We start from the raw sequence: 21237 nt of genomic DNA on the forward strand, positions 1-21237 counted from the left end.
GAATAAAATTTAGGTATGGAATAATTAATTTTGCATTTTATTTACATTTTTTTTTTAATTTAATATTTGGCATTGTATTTTTTTCTGTTTGTGGATGCCTTGTTGCTTCAATCCGATGTAATCGATGTTAGTAATACACTCTGCCAATGTGTATGAAATTTTCTACTCCAACTCACGTCAGTTAATCTATCAGATCTGAAATAACTATTAATATGATAACAGTCCGTCCAGATTATTTTAATTTTATATTAAATGCAAATAATCACAGAAGGTACATTTTTATTAATCAAGCATAGTCACTAGTCATAAACATTATTAAAGAAATAAAAAAAAATGTCTGAGTAACAATAATTGAGGTGCAGGTCATTAGGAGTGAAGCAGCCCACATATGGCAATTTTGATTATTCACAGGTTCATTTAAAGAAAAATGTGCCTGCCTCATATGACCAAAGAATTTAGCAAGGTCACGCGTCATCAACTTCCATTCTCGCCAAAAATTGGCAAGCAAATTCATAGCGTGTTTCATTGGCAGCATTTGCACAACGTGGATCTTATGCGAATAGCATTTTAAAATGGATCGCAGAATTTTTCGTATTATCGACCACGGATTCACCAACTCACGTGACACTGATCCAGAACTTGCTGAAGAATAACGGAAACTAGAGGTTTGTGGTGGTAACATCATAAGCCAGATAACAACTTCCGGAGAAGAGTGTACACTTTTGTCTAGTGGCCATGTTACTCGGCTATGAACCCTAACGTTGCGAGTTCGAACCTCAACATGCACATTGGTGACCCTGGTTCTGAACAACCGCATCCTTCATTCAGCTGTCGTGGCTCCATCTACCGGCAGCAACCACTCACATACGCTCACCGTCGCCCGCCATAACACTTGGCGCGATAACAACGTTCGTCGCTCGCCATAACGCCTGGGGCGATAATCACGTTCGTCGCTCGCCATAACTGGCGCGATAAACTCTACCGACTCACTGGTGGGGGAATATTGTGGTGGTAACATCATAAGCCAGATAACAACTTCCGGAGAAGAGTATACACTTTTGTCTAGTGGCTATGTTACTCGGCTATGAACCCTAACGTTGCGAGTTCGAACCTCAACCCACACAGGTTCTTTTAATCACAGCAGTGCGAAATCGACAGTTTCATTTCCAACCAGTTTCCACCCTCTTCTTGACATCACATTCAAATCTCCAGTCTCTTCAAATTTCAAAATCATGTCCATCAAACCATTCTTCGACATGGGCCCTTTTCGCAATCCCTTTAAACGGCGATAATCACACAGTGAAGCTATGCCATTGCTGCCATTTGATAACCCAGTTTTACCAGTAAAGCTCGATCTTCTGTAAGGGCATGATTAACAATGACAAAGGCACGCAGAATCATTTACGGGCTCTGACTGGAAATTTCATTAATTTGTATAAGGAATATCTAAAAAATGCTCTCTGATGGTCAAAATTTGAACTATTTTTATAGAAGAAATCTATTCCCCATTGTCTACATAAAGTGTATATCAAGTTTCATTAAATTCCGATGGGTGAAACTGTTTCTAGAGGGTTCTGAATAGGGTCTCTTTAATTAAAACCACTCTGTACATGAAACCTTGAGTAAATCTTCTTTATATATCAGTTATAAAAATTTGTAATCGTGTTATTAAAATGAAATGAATAATATCCTATTAATTTATTGTTAAATAAAAACTAACTGCATTATAATACTTTGTAACAGCTGTAATTTTTTTCACAAGAAAGGTTAAGATTTTGAGGATTTTGTATTAAATTTGAAGGAATATTTAACAGAATATTAATTCTTTAATACTACTATATATAAAAAATAATTTAAATTATTTCTTAGATCACATTTATATTTTAAAATTACTATTAAAGTAATCTCTCACAAGGAATGTTCAAAATGCTTAAAATATGAGAGTAATCTTACCATTGTTCAGCATACATTCATGATGAATTTCATATATTACTAATATTAAATATTATTTACGTAAAGAAATGCTTTAAAAAACGTAAGATAAGGGATGCACCATGAAGTAAAGCAAACTAACTCCCCTTTATAGTACATGTAGTGACAATTATACATAAAAAATTATTTAATGTTTAATGTATTTCTTTTAATATTGAATAATCTTTTATTCAATATAGATAGCTCATGAAACATATGATATACTAGCGACTTTTAATTTGCATAATGTATACTTGTGAAATCATTTTAATATGTATATGAATTTATATTATTTTAACTAAGCTATACATTTAAGATTTTAAAAGTTTGTTCCTAATAATCGCAGATATATCAAAAACAAACGCATTTGAAAAATGGTTTGACTAATTCTGTTTTCACAATATTTCATAGAAACCTCATCTATTTTTAATAAATATTTATTGATTTTATAGGCTTTCTATAATGCAGAGGCAATTTTATTGCTTATAGAAAATTCACAGACAGCAGTTATAATAATGAATCTAAGTCAGAAAATTACATGTATCTCAATTGTTTGCATTAGATGTATTTATTACAAATGAGATTTAAGATAGAGTTGTTAGCCCTAAAATATTTTTTTTTAGAGAATGAACTTTCTTATTTCGTTATTTATATTTGTTTTTAAATATGAAAACAGCTTTTCTTATGTAAATACAAATCCAACTATTTTGTTCATTAGCAAATTGTTTATCAACAACTTCTTGAATCTGAAAAAAAAAAAAAATCTATTCTTGACATTTGAGCTGTAATTGTTAATGAGGCTAAATTAAAAAAGAGAGTGAGAGAGAACGAATTAAATGACATTTTTCTTTTCAGTTTTCAGATATTTATTACATAACACTTATCTGTCAAATTCATAAATAAACACAATTAAAAATACAAATGATACACAACAATGGGACGTTGCTACTTAAAAACAAAGTTGCAACATTCCACTGAAACTAAAACAGATTTGGGATTAAAAGAATCATCATATTTTTGTATACAAATAATACATATTTATATAAATAGTAAAATTATCAAATGAAATACTTATATAAATATTAGAAATTTAAATATTGAATGTTAATATGTATACTACATAAGATACCGATGAATAAATCAAATGCTTTCTTAGATATACTTTATGTATGCACATGTAAAAAAAAATACTTTCTTAGGTATTATTATTCCATTTTCAGTTGTAAGTTTCCATTAAAATGTCAATTTTAATTCTTAAAACAAAATAAAAACAGTTGTAGGCACTTAAATAACAGGATTCCAGATAAAACACTCACACGTACATACTTCATCTTTAATAAGGAAACATCATATGCTTTAAATTTGGAAGGTATCTTCATATTTTTCTTTTAAAATTATTCAAGAATTTAAAGTATCGAATATTCAGACTTTAATCTAAAAATTTAAATTCATAAAGTAAGATTTTCTTCCAAGATTAAATGTGAATATATATATATATGTGTCTATCATTCTGTTTTACAAAACAGAACATTCATTATACGTAGAGTTGATAAGTTTAGCAAAAAATATAATTGGATGAAAGAAATATACAATTCAGTGCGTCCTAAAAATATTAACATATAAAAATAATGTTACCTCTAACGTAAATTATCATAAAATTAAAAGAATCATTAATTTTACTAGTTCATCACTCATTATATTGCTTGTCTTTATTCTGTTAAAAAAATATATGTAGAGATCGTAGATAACATGTATGTTTTTCAGTCAAGACCTTTGAGGGCCGCGGTGGCCTGGTGGTGAGGTCTCGGCTTCCGAACCGGAGGGTTGCAGGTTCGAGACCTGATTCCACCGAAGAACCGTCATGAAGGGGGTCTGTTGCACCTTAACTCCGTCCTGACCAAACGTCCTCCCGCTGGTGTGGAGTGGAGAGGGGGTGCCAGCTCAGGTGTCGTCCTCGTCATCTGACCGCGGTTCAAAATGACGAGGTCCGTCTCAAAATAGCCCTAGTGTTGCTTTAAAAACAGGACTTAATATAACTACACTGAACTAAACTTAGCTCAAAAAGACATTTGCGTCCATTGCAGCCCAAATAAAAAGAAAGAAAGCGGTATCTCCGTTATTCCACTCCTCGTAGCTCGAAGGTTCAAGTCAATCGTAAGTTCAGGTCGAAAATAATTGGTTCAGTCCTTGAGGAGCAAATATTTGGGAAAGTGTATATTTTACTTTTCAGTGTTGAATCTAAAGTTTAAAAGGTTGAATTAAAAGTTTACTGTAGACTTCAGAATGAACAAAAGAAGAAGGAAAATTTGTATTTATCCGACTCCTCTTGCTTCCGCTTAAACTATGTTTAAAACGAAATCTGATTGTTTGAAAAGGATTTTCGCACATGGATGTTTAGAGAAATGGAATTTAGAAAGGTGTTAAAAATGTTTTATGAATTTAATAAAATTTAGAATTTTAAAACTAAGATCGTGAATTGGCGGGTTAAGAAAAAAAAGTATAAATCACATATAATAAAAGTAAAAAAAATGTAAATATGTATAAGTAAATATAAACAAGTTCTTATACAAATAAAAATTCAACAATTTGCAGTTTCTTTCAATATAAATTAAAGGAAAACTGTCTAGAGATTTCTGGCATTCCAACAATGGAAAACTTCTGATCTTCTCAGTTTTTTCAGCTTTTTCTGTATGTTTCTTCACTGAAAATATAAAAGAAATATACATAGTAATTTTATTGAGTATAAAATGGAAGAAAAAAAATAATATTGTTATTATTGCTAGAATAGCTTGAGCGTTAAAATATTTCTTTGCTTTTCTTTCAGGCTGATAAATTTAATGCATTTAGATTGCAATTTGAGCAGTGTACCAAAATTCTTGAACGCATTTTGCGCATTTATGCATGAACGCATGAATTAAATACAAAATGAAGTAACTGATACAGATATTTGTCAAATAATGTCAGTCTTCTTACAATGTAACATTTTTACCTCATCAACGCCGTCCACGGCAGAAGATCGGCACTGCATCCAGCCGCGGCCGCCGCAATGAAAATAGATCCTATGGACCTAAGCGACGGTTGCTTTTCGCTTTCCATGTTGTTAACATTCCTTCGCGTGCCATTGTTTTGGCATAAATTTCAATTTATGACTAACAATGTTTTCTACTTATTTTAAAATTTTAACTAGCATTCCCCATGGCATAACATCGAAGAAGAAAAATTAGCTTTAAACTTGTCTAGACCTCCGCCCGATATGACATGGCATGTCACGCAACATCAAACAAACATAAAATTATATTTAGAAATCATCAAAAATAACTACAAAACTAATTTTTACAGCGCATATTTAGAAATATTTAGACTGTTAAAAAGGTATAAATATGATCTGTTCATAGACAAAACAATTAACTAAAAATATACAACAGAAAAGCTGTTTTAAAATTTAAAAATATTTAAATAAGTCGTTGTATCCACTGTTCCACACTTGTTTTTCAACTCTGCATAATCTGTTACGAAAATAAAATTCAGCTTGCTTTATAATATTTCTTTGTAAACTATATTGATTATTTTTCCCCCTGGTGCCAAAACAAAAAGTTTTTGTTTGGATGTAACTCTAGAAAGTGCCACATAAAGTTATCCACGTGAAAAGCATTTTTCGCTTAATTCAGTTATATGGATGTGGCATTTAATGTGCTCCGGCCAAGGTTGGATTTCCTTTTTTTTGGGGGGGGGGGAGGGGAATAATGAGTTTTGAATTGCTGTTTAAAATCAACCGTAAACAAAGAAATGTATCGCACACCTTGCTATTTACTCATGCGCAGTTTAACGTTTTCGCACATGCGCGGATAAGTGCAAAGCACAAATATTACTGCTTTATGCATGCGCGAATCGTAGTAGGAAAATAATTAAAATCGTAATTATAAAACTCCTTTTTTATTTTGATATGACTTCAATATACTAAAACCTTCCACAAATAAATGCTCTAAAAAAAGGTACAAATATCTTCAATATCGGTTAATATTTCTTGAATTTTTCTCTTTCAAACATACAGACGCTTTTAGAAGACATCATTTTATACTATGTACAGATGATTTAATACTTTTACATAGATTTCAACATAGTAAAAACATAAAATAATCAGTAAATTTATATTTTCTTCCCAAAATCGGTTTGAAGCCTTTACATTTACAGAAAAAGTTGATTCTACAAAATTATTTAATGATTATTTACTTAATAAGAATTTTCTAGGCAAATATAGAGGCAGTTTTTGAAAACTTTTTACAAAAGTTAAATACTTTAAACTTTGTTAAAAAATGCTTAACAATATCTTCATCTGGATGTGACAACTTTTGCTTATAAATATCACGTAAATATCTTTCAGCTACAAAACGGAAAAAAACGGTCTAAAGTATTCTGACGCATTCTCTCTTTTAAAGTTCCTGTATGGTGTGACAAAAGAAAAACACAAATTAAAAAGAGTTTTAAAGATCTCGAATGAATTGAGTAGAGAAAGAAATATCTTCTTTATTCGCTTTAGAAGAAAAAAGAAGAAATCTTGAGTGTTTTTGTTTTTTTCTTCCTCGTGCTCTACCATGGTTTCTTTATGTTCCACGAGTCTTTAATGATTTCAGCATTTACGTTTATTATGTTTAAAAAGTTGGACGTTTTAAGAATTATCATTATCTAATTTAATTCTAATGATCTCATTTAATTCTAATTATCTCATTGAAATGATCTAATTTAATTCTAATTTATCTAATTATTCTAGTTAGCTAATTTATAAAATTGTTTTAATTCTTCTAATTACTTTCTTTAAATTCGAATTAACTGTGTGCTATAGCTAGTTGGGTTCTAAGTTTAAGCATGTTGGGATGCTTAAACTTAGCATCCGAATTTTACAAGAGGTGTTCAGATGAAAAGGTACGAAACGACACTGTGAGTAAGGACGCTGGGAAGTTCTGGGTTTCGCCACGGCCACAGGAATTTTGGGAACAAAGAATCCTTCGACTCGTTAATCAATGGGATCGTTGTGCTCGGACCTATGGTGTATACTTTGAATAAAATCTTCATTTATACCCAAAGTGTCGTTTCGTGCCTTTTCATTTGAACATCCTTTGTATAAATACAAGTAAAGCAAGTTAGAGGCCATCAAAATCTTATGGTGTTAAATGAACGGTTATTAAGTAAATATAATAATCATATAAAGTATTTCCTTAGAATTTAAAGAAAGTACGAAAAATATAAAGATGTTATTAAAATACAAAAGCTAAGAGATCAGAACTTGCAAATAATATACAAAGTTGGATAGCACATTCAGAGTAAATATATTTAATAAAAACAGTGTTCTAAAACACACTTCTGTAGAGTATTAAAAAGCAAAATTTGTTTTACTTTAATTATTATGTACTGCATGATCTTTGACTTTTTATTTATTTATTATTATACATATTATTAAATCTTGAAGAAAAAAATTTTTTTCTGAAATTGATATCAGTGTTCTTTTGTGCAGAATCAGAATTCAACTTTAGTTATTCAATTAATTGATAAATAAGTTCTGATGATATTAAAGTAGCCTATTATAATCAAGAATTCACACGTTTACAAAGCTTTAATACATCAGGAAGTGAATGAAGAACAGATAATAAAATGACATCTGCATAAATCATAAAATAAGTCATGTGAAAGAAAAGCGTATAAAAACAGTTTTAAAACCTTAAAATGTATGATATTCTTATACAGTACACTTCTGAGTATCCCGCCTAATGTGGGGAAGGGTGGTAGACTGGATAACAAAAAAAATCCTGATAGACCGGAATTCTACGAACTCATTTTTTTGCCCACCAATCCCAGAAGACAAAGTTTTTATACAGAAGTACGGAAGATACTACAGATAATACGGAAGAGGGATAGTCGCGAACCAGATACTCGGGAGTGTACTATATTTTAAAATTTGCATGTCTACTGAATGCGCTTCTGATGAGCTTACCCTGAAGCCCACGTTCATTCACCTTCTTCCTTTCTGACTGCCAGAAATACTCTTTCCGTTGAATCATGATGGTCCGTCCCTACAATGAGAAAAAGAGATATAGCTCAAGTCTCTATAGAAGTCTTAGAACGAGGCTATGCTAAAACTGGCGTTTATAATAAATTATAAACATTAATAAATAATGGAAGATTTCAAAATCTTTGGAAATTAAGATACTTAAAAGTTTGATTTATGTTTATTAAGTATTAGTAAGGTTTATAAAGTACTCGAGATTAAAATCCTTTCACGTACAGGGTGGCCATAAAATTACTTTCCCTGTTTGACGGCATCTGCAGCTGAAATGAATGAACGAAATGAAACCACATTTCATATACAGACTGTGAAAGGGATGAAAAGATGAATGCCACAGGAAAAAAAATTTGGTACCCAAAGTTGCCGATAGGGGAAATATTGGCGCTAGGAGTACAGTTATGAATGAATTCATGTAGCTCACAGAAAACGATCCTTTATTCATCAATATTAAGGGTCCCCTAGATGCCTTGCAGCATTTTCAATATGCTGGCCTTCCTGTGTATAACATATTGCATAAGGTGTATCACGTTCTCCCCTGCTGCGTATTAACTGTCAGTTTCGATGTTCATTATTGCCCATCGTATGTTCTGTTTCAAGACATGCAGGTTTGCTTAAGGGCAGCCACGATACTACACTGTCTAGTGTAGAATAGTTTTACAAGCAGAGAGCAAGCTGTAATGACTTGATCCTGTCCAATCAAATAAAGGGTAGCGTTTATATACAATTTTCTTTATTTACAGCCTTATTTACATAAAAACAACTCTTTCTCATCTAGGTTAAATCAATTACAACACGAAAGCTACTACAGCTATTTACAACACGAAAATTAAACAAGAATAGTTCCTCGAACAATTTCGGAGAAAACAACTTCACAAGAACAGCTAACAGGCTGCTGGCGTCTCAGGCTACTACAGGGGAATTTCCTCCAGGTGGAATTTTACTCAGAAGTCCGATTCACAAGCAGCTTCTCACCTTTTCTCCTCTTATTCTTCCGAAAAATCTCGCATTTCATTTTTCTCTCAGACTCTACCTCTCATGTCCACATTGGTACACTTGGGCTCTCTGATACCCAATCACCGTTCAGAACAAACCTGAAGGGTCGCCGGTCGACCATGGGAATGTCCGTTGATGATCCACCCTCCACAATGGGAAAAATGAAGACTGACATCTGGAGGGTTTGACACTCTCCCCTTTTGAAGACACGATTTATTTCCCTGGGAAACGCCCATTTGGTTCCTTATCTGGACTCACACTAATTAGCCAGATGACCGTACTTAAAAGGGGAATGGAACATTTGCGCTCGATAAATTATTCCCTACCCCTGTTGCACCGTAGGTTTACTGGGATTTGGACCTTCGGCAAGAAAACTTGGCGCGGGTAACGGTTTTTTAGTTTTCCATAGCTGCATTTCCGGTCGGGCTAATTGGTGATAATGCAATGGTGATAATGGAATGGCGATAATTTTTGTAAAAATTTTATTTGATCTTTCATTTATGAGATCTTGTACATACGTTTATGTTATTAATATATCTTGCAATAAATGATAATTAATTCTATTATTAATAGAAAAGTAAGACTGTTTTTATCAGAAAAATAAATAGCGGAATTAAATGTATTTAAAAAGAAGTAAGATATAAGAGAATCTATAGCTGTTTTATTTACTAATATTTGAACAATCTCATATTTCTGAATGAATTTTCCTCAAAATCGCTATTATCTTTACTCATAAAAGGGAAAAAATGTATGTGTATGTATATATATTACAATAGTTCACTTAGCAATATCTTTATTAAGAAACTAGCCGCCTTTGGTGAGCAGCAGTTCACCAGTATAAAAGATCTCTAAAATTTTCAAATATATTTTATGTAACTTGATATCTTAATAGCTTTTCCTGCAAAATATTTAGCTATCAAAGTTTCAGATTTTGATAGTTATATAATTTAGTCGTACTATTATATAGGCCTTAAACAGTTCTGTTCATTGTATTACTTACTAATTTCTGTCAGAGTTCATAAAATGTGCACATTAAATTAGAGTGGAAATGTTAAACTGCAATTACTATAAAAACATTTTTTACTGAAACCAAACACATCTTTTTTTTTTTCTTTTTTTTTGAAATGAAAATTGAATGTAAAGTCTTTCAGCATTGAAGTTGTATATGCAATGCAGAATAATTTTTGTAATTTATACTATATCTTAAAGAATTACTCAACAAAAATTTCTCTAATTCATCGTAAAATTCAGTTTTTATTTTTACTTTCAAAACATTTAAATGATGCAAATGAAAATATTTTATTTGACTTCAGTCAATAAATGTTCTTAGGAAAAAATGATGAAGTTTAAATTTTACACAGTCCTTTTGTCTTAAGGAGTCATATTCTGCGAAATACTCTTGACACTTCAACTTTTAAATAAACTTTCTCTCTTCTGCGATCAAATCTGTCAGCTTTTACATATCAATATTAGAACAATCAATATTTTCATAATCATAGGCCAATCACTGTTGAGAAATCCTGGTAAAAGATTGGCGTATCTTCCTTGAAACGGACTATGAAGTGTTCCAAAATCGCCAATTTTTATAGAAGAGTGATATTCAAATTTCATAAATTATTTAGTTTTAATGAATGATTAAGATGATTGAAGTTCAAAGATTTTTATTTAACCCTTAGCGCTCCGAAAAGTAATATTTGCCGAATAAGAGAGCTTGTTTATTGCTCCGAAAAATTAATATATATGAATTTTCACAGAAAATTAATCTACATATTTTTACTTCTCTCAAGTACTTTTAGCAGTCAAAATTTAATAAAATAATTAAATAAAACGCCAAAATGATGCACTGTCTTGATTGGTTCCTGAGAGGAGAGGTCAAAGTGCTAATTGTTAAAATATTGATGTCTCAAAAAAATTTGTTAAACAAGATTCACAGGTTAATGTAAAAGGTTAAACATATAAAAGGATTACAAAGGGTAATGTAAAGGACCTATGTAAAAATTTAAAATTCTTAATTGATCGGAGCATTTATTGACTCAAGTAACGTAAAATGTAATTGTTTAGTTCATTTAGACCATTTTGTTAGTAGATGCGTGCCCCAGATAAAAATTAACTGATGAGCGCTGATTACAGTGATTATCCAATAGATATATTAAATCATGTTTGCCTCAAATTTAATTGTTTGGCTTAATTAATACTATAGATATTGTAAAAGGTCATAGAAATCTTTTCCTCCATTTAATTTTTAGAAAATATATTTCAAATTTTTTCGCTTCACACAGACACTTGCTGAAATTTACACTTTTATGTATTTAATTTACAATAATAGTTGATTTATTTTTTTAATTTGAACTTCTGTCAATGTGATGGCAACAGGTTCATAAAAGCTAATTTTTTCCCATTGACGTGCTCTTGCAGATTAATTATTTTTATTTTGTGCGAAATACATTGTTGAAAAATATAGTTAAAATATTTCTTTAAAAGCTTGTTAAACATCGAAACTTAATTTGTCGATTAAAACATTGATATCATTAAAAAGAAAAATTTTTGAATTTTATCTTAATGCAAAAATTAATTTTGTGCTGTAATTTTTCTGAAGTTACAGCGTTGTAATTTTTAGAAAGTGTATCCATTTTTAAATCCCGTTACTCCTTAATGTAATAAATTATTGTATGTATAAGGATCAATGTTAGTGGAATTAATTAATATTAGATAAGAATGTTATCTGTAATGAGCATAAACAATGCTGAATGAGAAAGTTTTTGTATTAAGTTGAAATTTAAACACTTTCGTTTTTCAAGTTCCCATTTTTGTTGAGATTACTGAAAATTAAAAGAGATGCATTGCATGAAAAGCGGAGTAGTATAAGGTTTTTAGAACAGTAGTAAATGTTACATGTCCAATAGAATTTGAAATTAAATATGCTCTTGTGAGTAAGCGATCAAGAACAAGTTAAGTAAATTTAGCAGCCATAAATCTGAATTATAAATTAAGTTGGTTACTACTTTCATAAAAACTTTTCAAAAATGCTTTTTAATGTATATTAGCATTAGTGTAACAATATATTTTACAACTATTTTTCTTCAATTCATGGTTATATAGGAGTAATCATAATTTCTATTTTGAAAAAAGTAACATTCCTACCAAGTTATTTAATTGAATCTCTCAAAAGTTTTTTTTTTTAATTTTAGTTACATACAAATGAACAAAAATTGAGGATAAGCTTTCAGAAATGCGGAGCAGTCTTGACTATGTTAATGTCAGAGACAAAAATCTTTGCAGTTAGTTTATTCTTTTTTTTTTTTTTTTTTTTTTTTTGTTAAATGTAAGTGACCATATAATGCATATTTTGAAATATTAAAAAAGAATTATTTGGAAATTATATTCATTTTTTTTTTAAATTTCTAACGCCTTTTTATTATTTTCATATTATTTTTTTATGTAGTCGTTTAGATGTTGCATTTAAATGTCGTTTCCGGTAGATTGGATTATGTATAGAAAATGAAAATGAAGTAATATATTTCAGATTGGAAGGAATTTCAGTAGTTATCAACATTTTCTTATTGAAAATATGCTTTTTTTTTCTCCTGAGAATTAACCAGCAGCTGTTTTTAAAATTATTAATATGATTCCTATCCTTTATTTTAGCCAGCCAAAAAGCTTATTATTTTGCAAAAAAAAAAAAAAAAAAAAAAAAACTTATTTGAACAGCTTTAACGTAAAAAATGCATTAGCTCATTTCAAGTATCAGCTTGTGGAATATATATATACATAAAAGCACACATACATATCGAAAGAACTAAACATTATTGATATCCATTTAAATTTGAATTTAAAGCCCTTTCTATGTTTTTTTTTTTCATTTTATTAAATAAAGTTAAACCGTAAGAGATATAAAGATTAAATCTTCATAAAACTAAAAATTATAATTCATTTTATTAGATTAAATTTGTATTATGCACATCAGAATTATAATTTTTATAAATGTCTTCCGTGTGGGAAAATTATAAACGTATTCCTTTTAATAAATACATTTTTAAAGCAAATTTCTCACACTTTATATTTATTATTTTCAATACTCGTCTGAAACGTGGTAAGGGTCATCAGCATTTTTCTCAAGGAAGTTTCGTTTCGTTATCAGAGACAAGGAGTATCTTTCTCATTCATAGTGAGTTGATTACCATTTGGCGTACATTGTAAAATCGCCAAATCTTACATGCAAAGATAAAGTTTATAATGTGGTAGTCTTTCTTGACACTTGAGCGGAAAGGGGGAAATTTATCTAGCGCAAATACCATAGAATCCTTAAAAGGAGGACCCCCTCCCCCATCTGGCAATCTGGAGGCACTTAAAACAATGGGAGTTTTACACATTGATGATACAGCTGGCCAGAAATGCTAATTATCGAGTGTGGGAAAAAGGGACGTCACAGTGGTCACCAAGGATTGAGCTGAGTCTTTACAGTGCTGATGTAAGGTAGGGTCCATATTAAGAACATATCAACAATCAATCATGAACAACAGTCAAGAGCACATCAGCAGTCAAGAATGAACTGCTAACAGGCCGATTGCTCTTTCTTTTTTACAAGAGTGCATGGCGCTACTGTCATGCACGCGCTAGAAATTTTATATAATTAATCTCGATATGCAAATTTCCTCGTTCGTACATGACTGCAACGCCAATATTTCTCCTATCAGTAACTTTTGGTACTAATTTTTCCTTTTAATTTATCTTCCCATGCTTTCCACAGTTTGTATATGAAATGTGGTTTCATTTCGTTCATTCGTTTTAGCTGTAGAAGCGGTTAAACAGGGAAAGTTATTCTATGGCCACTCTGTACTTATGTGAATGTCAGAGATGATACATCTTCTGTCCTGTGTAAGCCATTGGTAAACTAGAAATATTTGCATGAATTTTAATCAGAAAAAGAAAGAGCTTAAGAATCCAAAACATGCGAGAGATCACACTGATGCTATAGGAAACTGACTGGCCACTGTAAAAACTGACTCATTGCTTACTCTCGAACCATAATAGCGGACAGGATCAGCGTTCTAGGCCCATAAAATCCTTTATTGCTTTCTCGGAAGCCCAGATCCAGCTCCATCGTCTGGATCGACTGGATCGAGACTATGGAACTGTTCCCCAAACAACACCGTTTCGTTTCTTTGGAACACTTACTAAATTGATGTATTATTTAATACACTGATGTCCATACATTAGAGGAAAACCATAAGATGTTAATTTTCATGCACAAAATTGAATTGTGAGTGGCCAAAGGAAACTAACACTTATGCAATATGATTAATAACTGTTTTATAATTAGTTCAGGAGTATGTCAAGGTACTGAACCTCCTGATAAACATAGGGATGGTAGATAAAGTAGGAAAATGCAGTAAAAATTAATATACATAACTCTTTGTACTTGATTTATACATTTTCTGTGATATGATAAGCACAGGATATAAATAGAAAATGTGATTAAGAAATAGCTTTCAGGAAAATAATAACATTTTTAGCATTAATGAAAAGAATAATCTAATTCATTTTAGATACGTTCAGGATTAATCTCTCATAGAATTAATCCAATTTCAATTTTTCATTTTGAATGAACGCAACGCCCGTGTGATAATAAATTTCTGTTGGAGATGAAAATAAATAAAATAAATTGTTATAAGTGATTTCTACTTCGTATTTTGAAAACAAAAACAAGAAAGAATGCTTATTCTATTAATTTTTCTAAAAGTTATTAAAGTTCTGGATAAGAAATAAACTAAAGTAAAAATCCAAACAGCATTGTATAAATTATTGATTAATTTTCTATTTCGAATAAATGCTTCTGTTGTAACGGATCTTTCTGTTTCACGAATCAAATGCATTTTATACTGATTCATTTTGCCATTTGCCGGAATTTCTGATGTAGATGAAAATCAATTATTATAAATAGCTTTTGTTTCGTTTTCAGAAAACGAAACAAAAAAAGCGTTCATTCTGTTAATTTGTTCTAAAAATTATTAAAGTTCTGGATAAGAAAAAAACTAAAGTAAAACTCCAAATAGCATTGTATAAATTATTGATTAATTTTCTATTTCGAATGAATGCTTCTTTTGTAATAGATCTTTCTGCTTCATGAATGAAATGCATTTTAAACTGGTTCATTTAACCATTTGCCTGTAAATAAGTAAATTATTTTTCAAACAGAAAATTGTTTATACCTTAACATAAATTAAAATTTGTTAAATCTTATATTCTGCTATAAAAATTATATTTTTAGTAATTGTTTATTAATTTATTAGCAAATGAGATATTTACCCATCAAGACTGAAACGTGCGTTATCATCTCCATCGCAAAACGAAGTAAAAGACGAAGAGAAGTCAATCCTTCCCAAAGTTTCTTCTTGCAACCTGCACAAAAATTTAAAAAAAATAAATCAATATTTATATTCAAATTATATTAACATTATATGACACGTTATTTTTCTTTTTTCACGAAATGATACAAACACTGCTTTAGTTGTTGCTCTTCTGTACATCGTATAAAATGAATATATATATATATATATATATCGAAAAAGAAATATCAACGAAAAATTCTGCAGCAAAAAATCCATTTTATTGAATTTAAAAGTGTGTTGTCATTAATACTGCAATTTAAATTTATTTTTATCTCGAGCAACACTCATAAAATGACAAAATACAATGAATAAATAATAAACTGCAACAAATAAATACTCTATGCGTATTTCAGTTTTTTAATTATAACATATTTCAATTTTTAAAGAGCGCCCAGAAATTGCTTTCAGATGATATAGATTAAACCTAAATTTTATTGTAATACTACTCTTGATTTTCATAAAGAAAATGTCCATTCCATTTTTAACCATAAATAATAAACAATTAAACTCATTAAATAAAACCTTACACCATATTTTAAAAGTCTTCACTTCTATTTTTGAATTTTGGTGTATATATTTCATTATTTTATAAATTTCATATATTTCATTGATATATATATATATATATATATATATATATATATATATATATATATATATATATATATTATACAATCCTTCTTTACAAACATGAAATAAGTTTGGTAGAAATATTTAAAAAAGTATGTACGTATGCAAAAATACTTACAACATGCGTAGATAGCTGCCATGTTCAGTCTTTAATTTTATTCTAACGCGTGAACGAATTTGATTGAATGAAAATTCCATTAAGTTATAGAATCAATCCAAGTGATCTCAAGAATATTTCTTCTCAAGTAAGATGTAGACAGCGAACAAGAATCCCAGGAAGCTTACAGATAAAGTGAAAATGCCCGAAACTTGCGTGGTAATGCCTATCCACAGTAACTGCGCAAAACAACCTCAGAGCCTCTTGCAACAGGTGGCGCTTTATAACAAAGCCATGCTGCAAAATGCTGCAAGATTTCAAAGAGGGAAAAATCGATTTTTGTGATGCTAACGGAAAGACACATTTATACAGATAAATAGGCGAGAGTACTGAATCAATAATTGAAACAGAAAGAGAGGAACAAAATATCTAACGTACCTTCGAAAAATATAAATATTTTGTCATAAATCAAGGACTATATATATATCTATTTTTTATATTTTTCTAGATAATATTATTAACAATTTATTGAATTGAATAGTTTTACTTAAACTTTAACAATCTTGCTTGAATTTTATTTCATTATAAGACGTTTGCGGATTAAAAGATGTTGAAATGTAATTCAATTCTATAATAAAGTGACCTGATTTTTATTTTTCGTCCTAGAATTAAAAAAAAAAAATTATTTTTTTCACGTTTTTCCTTAAGAATAAATCTTATAAAGTTACAGACTAAACTTTGAATTTCAGGGTAACAATGTAATATATTATTAAAAATCAAGCAAAAAAAATATTTTTTTTTTTTTGAAATTTTTTAAAATTTAGGAGACGTTTGTAGGTCTTTTTAAATTGGTATCATCAAAAAGATAATGTACTAAACTTTGAAATGATGTAAAATTCTGGTTATGCAATAATATTTTCTGAAGTTTGTCATGGAACGCCAAATTTCAGCTCAATTTTTAATTAATTAAAAATTTTAAAAAATCACTCCCAGCTGAACATTTAAACTCTTCAAATTATTTATGCGTCTAATTTAGTAGCTGACAATCAAACAGCCAAAGCTAAAGACTCCAGCACTCAGATATAGATGAATATACACATACATATTTTTAATATGTAGTAGAAATTTTGAAGACAAGACATAACTATGAAAGCTGTGACAACTTAAAATTATAAAACACTGTTACTTTTTTTTTCTTTAGTTTGATTATCTTTTAAATGTCTTAAGTTATATGTACATAAATGCTAGTTTTCTGCGTCACTTGTATATGGTGCTCGCCACAATGTGACTGTTGGAAAGTTAGGCCACCCTTCCTCTTGCAATTTTCCTCGGCATAATTCACATGATGGTAACTTCTCAATCGTTTTGATTGTTTCGATATCCTGTGGGTGGTGAAGCGCTGTAGATGATTCTCTGGCTAACATAATGAAACAGCCCCACCTACCGCAGGCCTCATTAGAGGAAGTCTATTGACAAAATCTGACTCGATTGAAATGTTGTTAGTATGTTGGTCTAGATAAGTTCTTACCTCGTTGAGTCACATTTCTTTTGATTGATTCTATTGCTTGTACAAATCTGAAAAGTAAACAATGGTTTTAAAACTACAATGAAACGCCTTTCGTATTCGATAGGCCACCCCTCCTGTTGCAATCTTCCTCGGCATAATTCACGTGATGATAATTCCACAATCGTTTTGGCTGATAGCCTGTGGGAGGTGAAGCCCTTCCAATGATTTTTTTATTAACATAATGCAATGGCTCCACCCCCCGCAGGCCTCCTTTGAGGAAGCCTAATCTTTATTGACAAAATCTAAAAGATCTACAGTACAAGAAATACACAATGATACAGAACAGCATAAAAACATATGGATGAAATTAAAGAATAGCTCTGTGGAATATATTACAAAGCTTCAAAGAGTTAACTGTTACAATTAACATACATTACACAAGTAGAAAATAAAAACAATAATAAACAAAGCATGCATTTGCACAAAGGCATAAAATTAAACAATATTGTTGTATGAAAACCTTTATAAAAAATTTTTTTCAAATATAATACTATTAAAAAACATATACTGATATATTATCATCATTTTCAATTCCAAAATCTCCATAGGAGAGTGAATTATATCTATCTGTTGCTAAATGCTTTTCATTGTAATACATAGACAAACAAACCTCCTATAAAAAATTTTATCAAATATTTAATATTATCAAAACATTTACTGATTAATTATCATCATTTCCAATTAGAAAATGACCATAAGAAAGTGAATTAATTCCATCTGATACTAAATATTTTTTATCATAATATGGAGATAAATCAGTTTAATTTTGCATTTTAGTATGTAATACATGTTCTTTTGAAACAATTGAGCGCTGTGTTTCTCTTTGTAAGGATTCCGCTCTTAGAATTTTGGATAATTTTCCAAAGTGAGCTCGAGAGTGAGTGATTTTACAGCTCGTACCGAAAGAATACGCATACATTTTCCATTTTAAACCTACAGATTCTTTAATAGGTTCGATTGCTTTGCTTTTTAAATAACCTGGTATACCTTTGCTTGAAATACATATAAAAAATGATCAGAAATATAATTGCTAAAATCGAATGTATTGGAAACTTTTTTTTTCATGTCTGAAAATATGTCTCGAGTTTGAACTCAAATATGTAACGAATCCGTGTCCATACACAGACGCTCGCAACCATTTTCATATATTTCCTTAACTAGTTAACTGTTTCTGACGAGTATACTCGCCATGGAAAAATTTATCGCCAAACTCGCCAATATTTTGCGTTATGATGAGTTTATTCAATGACAATTATTATATTTATATAATAATTGTTTAATTATTATATTTATAATTATTTATTAATTTATTATATATATATATATATATATATATATATATATATATATATATATATATATATGAGACTTGAATACGCATTTGCCGAAGAGGTCGAAACAGTTAATTGATTAAAGTTCCGATAATATAATTGGTACATGTGTAATTTAGAAAGTTCAAGTATGCTAAATCCAAAATCTTATCGACAATTAAATTTAGTTTCGGCATTTTAAAAATTGTTAGAGATTTAATAATAGATTCAAAAAATTCTAGCAGATGACTAGATAAACTATTTTTACAATCTCTTCAGGTAGTGGAGGCTTGAACAGACATTTCTTTTCACTGATTGAGCATCAGACGATCGAAAAAAGAGGTTATTTTTTTTCTTAAATCTTTTTACAAAACGCACGAGTGAATTCATCTTTGGCCTCTTTCCGTCTCTCATTGTTAAAAGGTATGTACTCCACTAACCACGGTTGCTGTTTGAACTCTAATATTCTATCATATTTTCCAACGATCATACCTTCTTCGATGTAAAATTGTAAATTTAGATAGTGAGTGACATAATTTTTTGGATAAAAATTTGATGTTAGTATTTTACTAGGAAGAATGTGCTTCTGATTAAATTTATCGCATGAATATGGGAGAGCATTTCATTCGTGATATTTAAATTTTCTGATCTACAATTTTAAAAATGAATCATGATTCCTTCCTAAAAGAATTTTTACAAAAAAAAAAAAAAAAGTGAATATGCAAAGCGCAAAAATCTCTCGAGATAATGAGCATAAAAAATTAATGTTAAACAAAAAACTACACATCCATAAATCAAAGCATCAACACACTTACACACTAAAAATGCGTGGTGAGAGCTTTTCTTTTTTTTAGCAATAAATAAATTAATTAATAAGTTTACACTCGCACTGCATACAAATTATGCGATACAAAAACCAACCAGAAATGAAGCCAAACGTCAATATGCTAAATGCTAACACGCCGAGAACGTGCAATGAAAAAATTTTGTGATTTATTTACCATATATTCGAGCATAGCCTCGTAAAACATTTTCAAATTTTCCAACTGGATGGGTGGAATGTTGAAGTGATTTTTGATTTCAGTGCCCGATTCATCTGTTTTGCTCAAGCCCAAGTAGCAGTTCTCACGGAATTCTTTAATTTCCATGACGACTCCCTTGCCTAAATGGACCGAATAAGGAGCTATATGTTTTGTGCCCACTCCATTCCTGTTGAATGAATCTAAACTGTTTTTGGACTTTTCCACGTTCCTCTTAGGCTTTTTAGGGGAAATAAAGAAATCGTCGACATCATTGACGCTAAATTCTATCATGTCTAGGGAATAAATAATTTTTTTTAATAAAAATTACTGTTTTCCACTCTATATGGATGGCTTTCCATAAAGACGATGAATAAAAGCAACTTACCGTTATTTATGGCCGGTTCTAATCCAAAAGACAAAAACGAATGTCCCACCACGGAAAATAGAAATGGAGCGCGTTTTCTAATGAAACACATTTATATATGTGCGATTTTTTCTAAAAATAGAGTTAATTTTAAATCTGCAAATACTTTAATTAATACACCACAGATATCCCCTATGGACGGTTCCTTTTTCTAAATTGAAATAAAAGCAGACTTTACCACAGGAGCTTCAGACTTTCCCCACGGAAAGGAGACTATATATTCACTCCCACGCACTCTAATTCACTCTCCCCTCTCGCTGAAACCTGTTTTCAGTGTCATGTGATCAACCCTCCGCATTTTTTTTATTATTTTTTTTTTTCCAGCTCTTGTCTGTTTTCTGAATATTCTGCGCGTTGGTATTTTTTAAAGGGGACAATGGACTTTGAACTAAGCAAAAATGTACGAAAACGTGCAACTTTATTTTTATCATTTCATTACCAAAAATATATGTTTATATTTAACTAAAACAGTGTTATAGAATGTATTGTTCAATAAAAATAAATATCTGAAGGGTTAAGAGGAAAAAAAGTACATGTTAATGATTTTTCTCAAAATGATGTTGAAATTAGGGTACTTTTCCGTTTCCGAGGGCCTTTGGAGACAATTAAATTATTTTCGCCAAATCACCAATAAAAAAAATCGCCAACAGCAACAAAAAAAAAAAATCCTTGAAAAATCGCCAACAGTTTGGCAATTTTTTTACGTTTTTTAGAAACGGAAAAATACCATTATATTTATTCCGAGGGCCATTAGCGATAGTTAAATTATTTTCCGT

At 30.2% G+C, this 21237-nt stretch overlaps 1 long non-coding RNA gene across 1 annotated transcript; it reads right to left on the bottom strand.

Moving 5' to 3' along the window:
* Positions 1–3118: 3118 nt before the first annotated feature.
* On the bottom strand, positions 3119–16454 carry LOC129988749 (uncharacterized). Its single transcript, XR_008785681.1, has 4 exons — positions 16160–16454; positions 15329–15421; positions 7958–8036; positions 3119–4672 (listed from the first exon to the last, which is right to left on the bottom strand). It is a non-coding gene; the product is annotated as an uncharacterized LOC129988749 (long non-coding RNA).
* Between the last annotated feature and the right edge of the window lie 4783 nt (positions 16455–21237).

The sequence above is a fragment of the Argiope bruennichi genome, chromosome 10, assembly GCF_947563725.1.
Source record: "Argiope bruennichi chromosome 10, qqArgBrue1.1, whole genome shotgun sequence".
Lineage (NCBI taxonomy): Eukaryota > Metazoa > Arthropoda > Arachnida > Araneae > Araneidae > Argiope > Argiope bruennichi.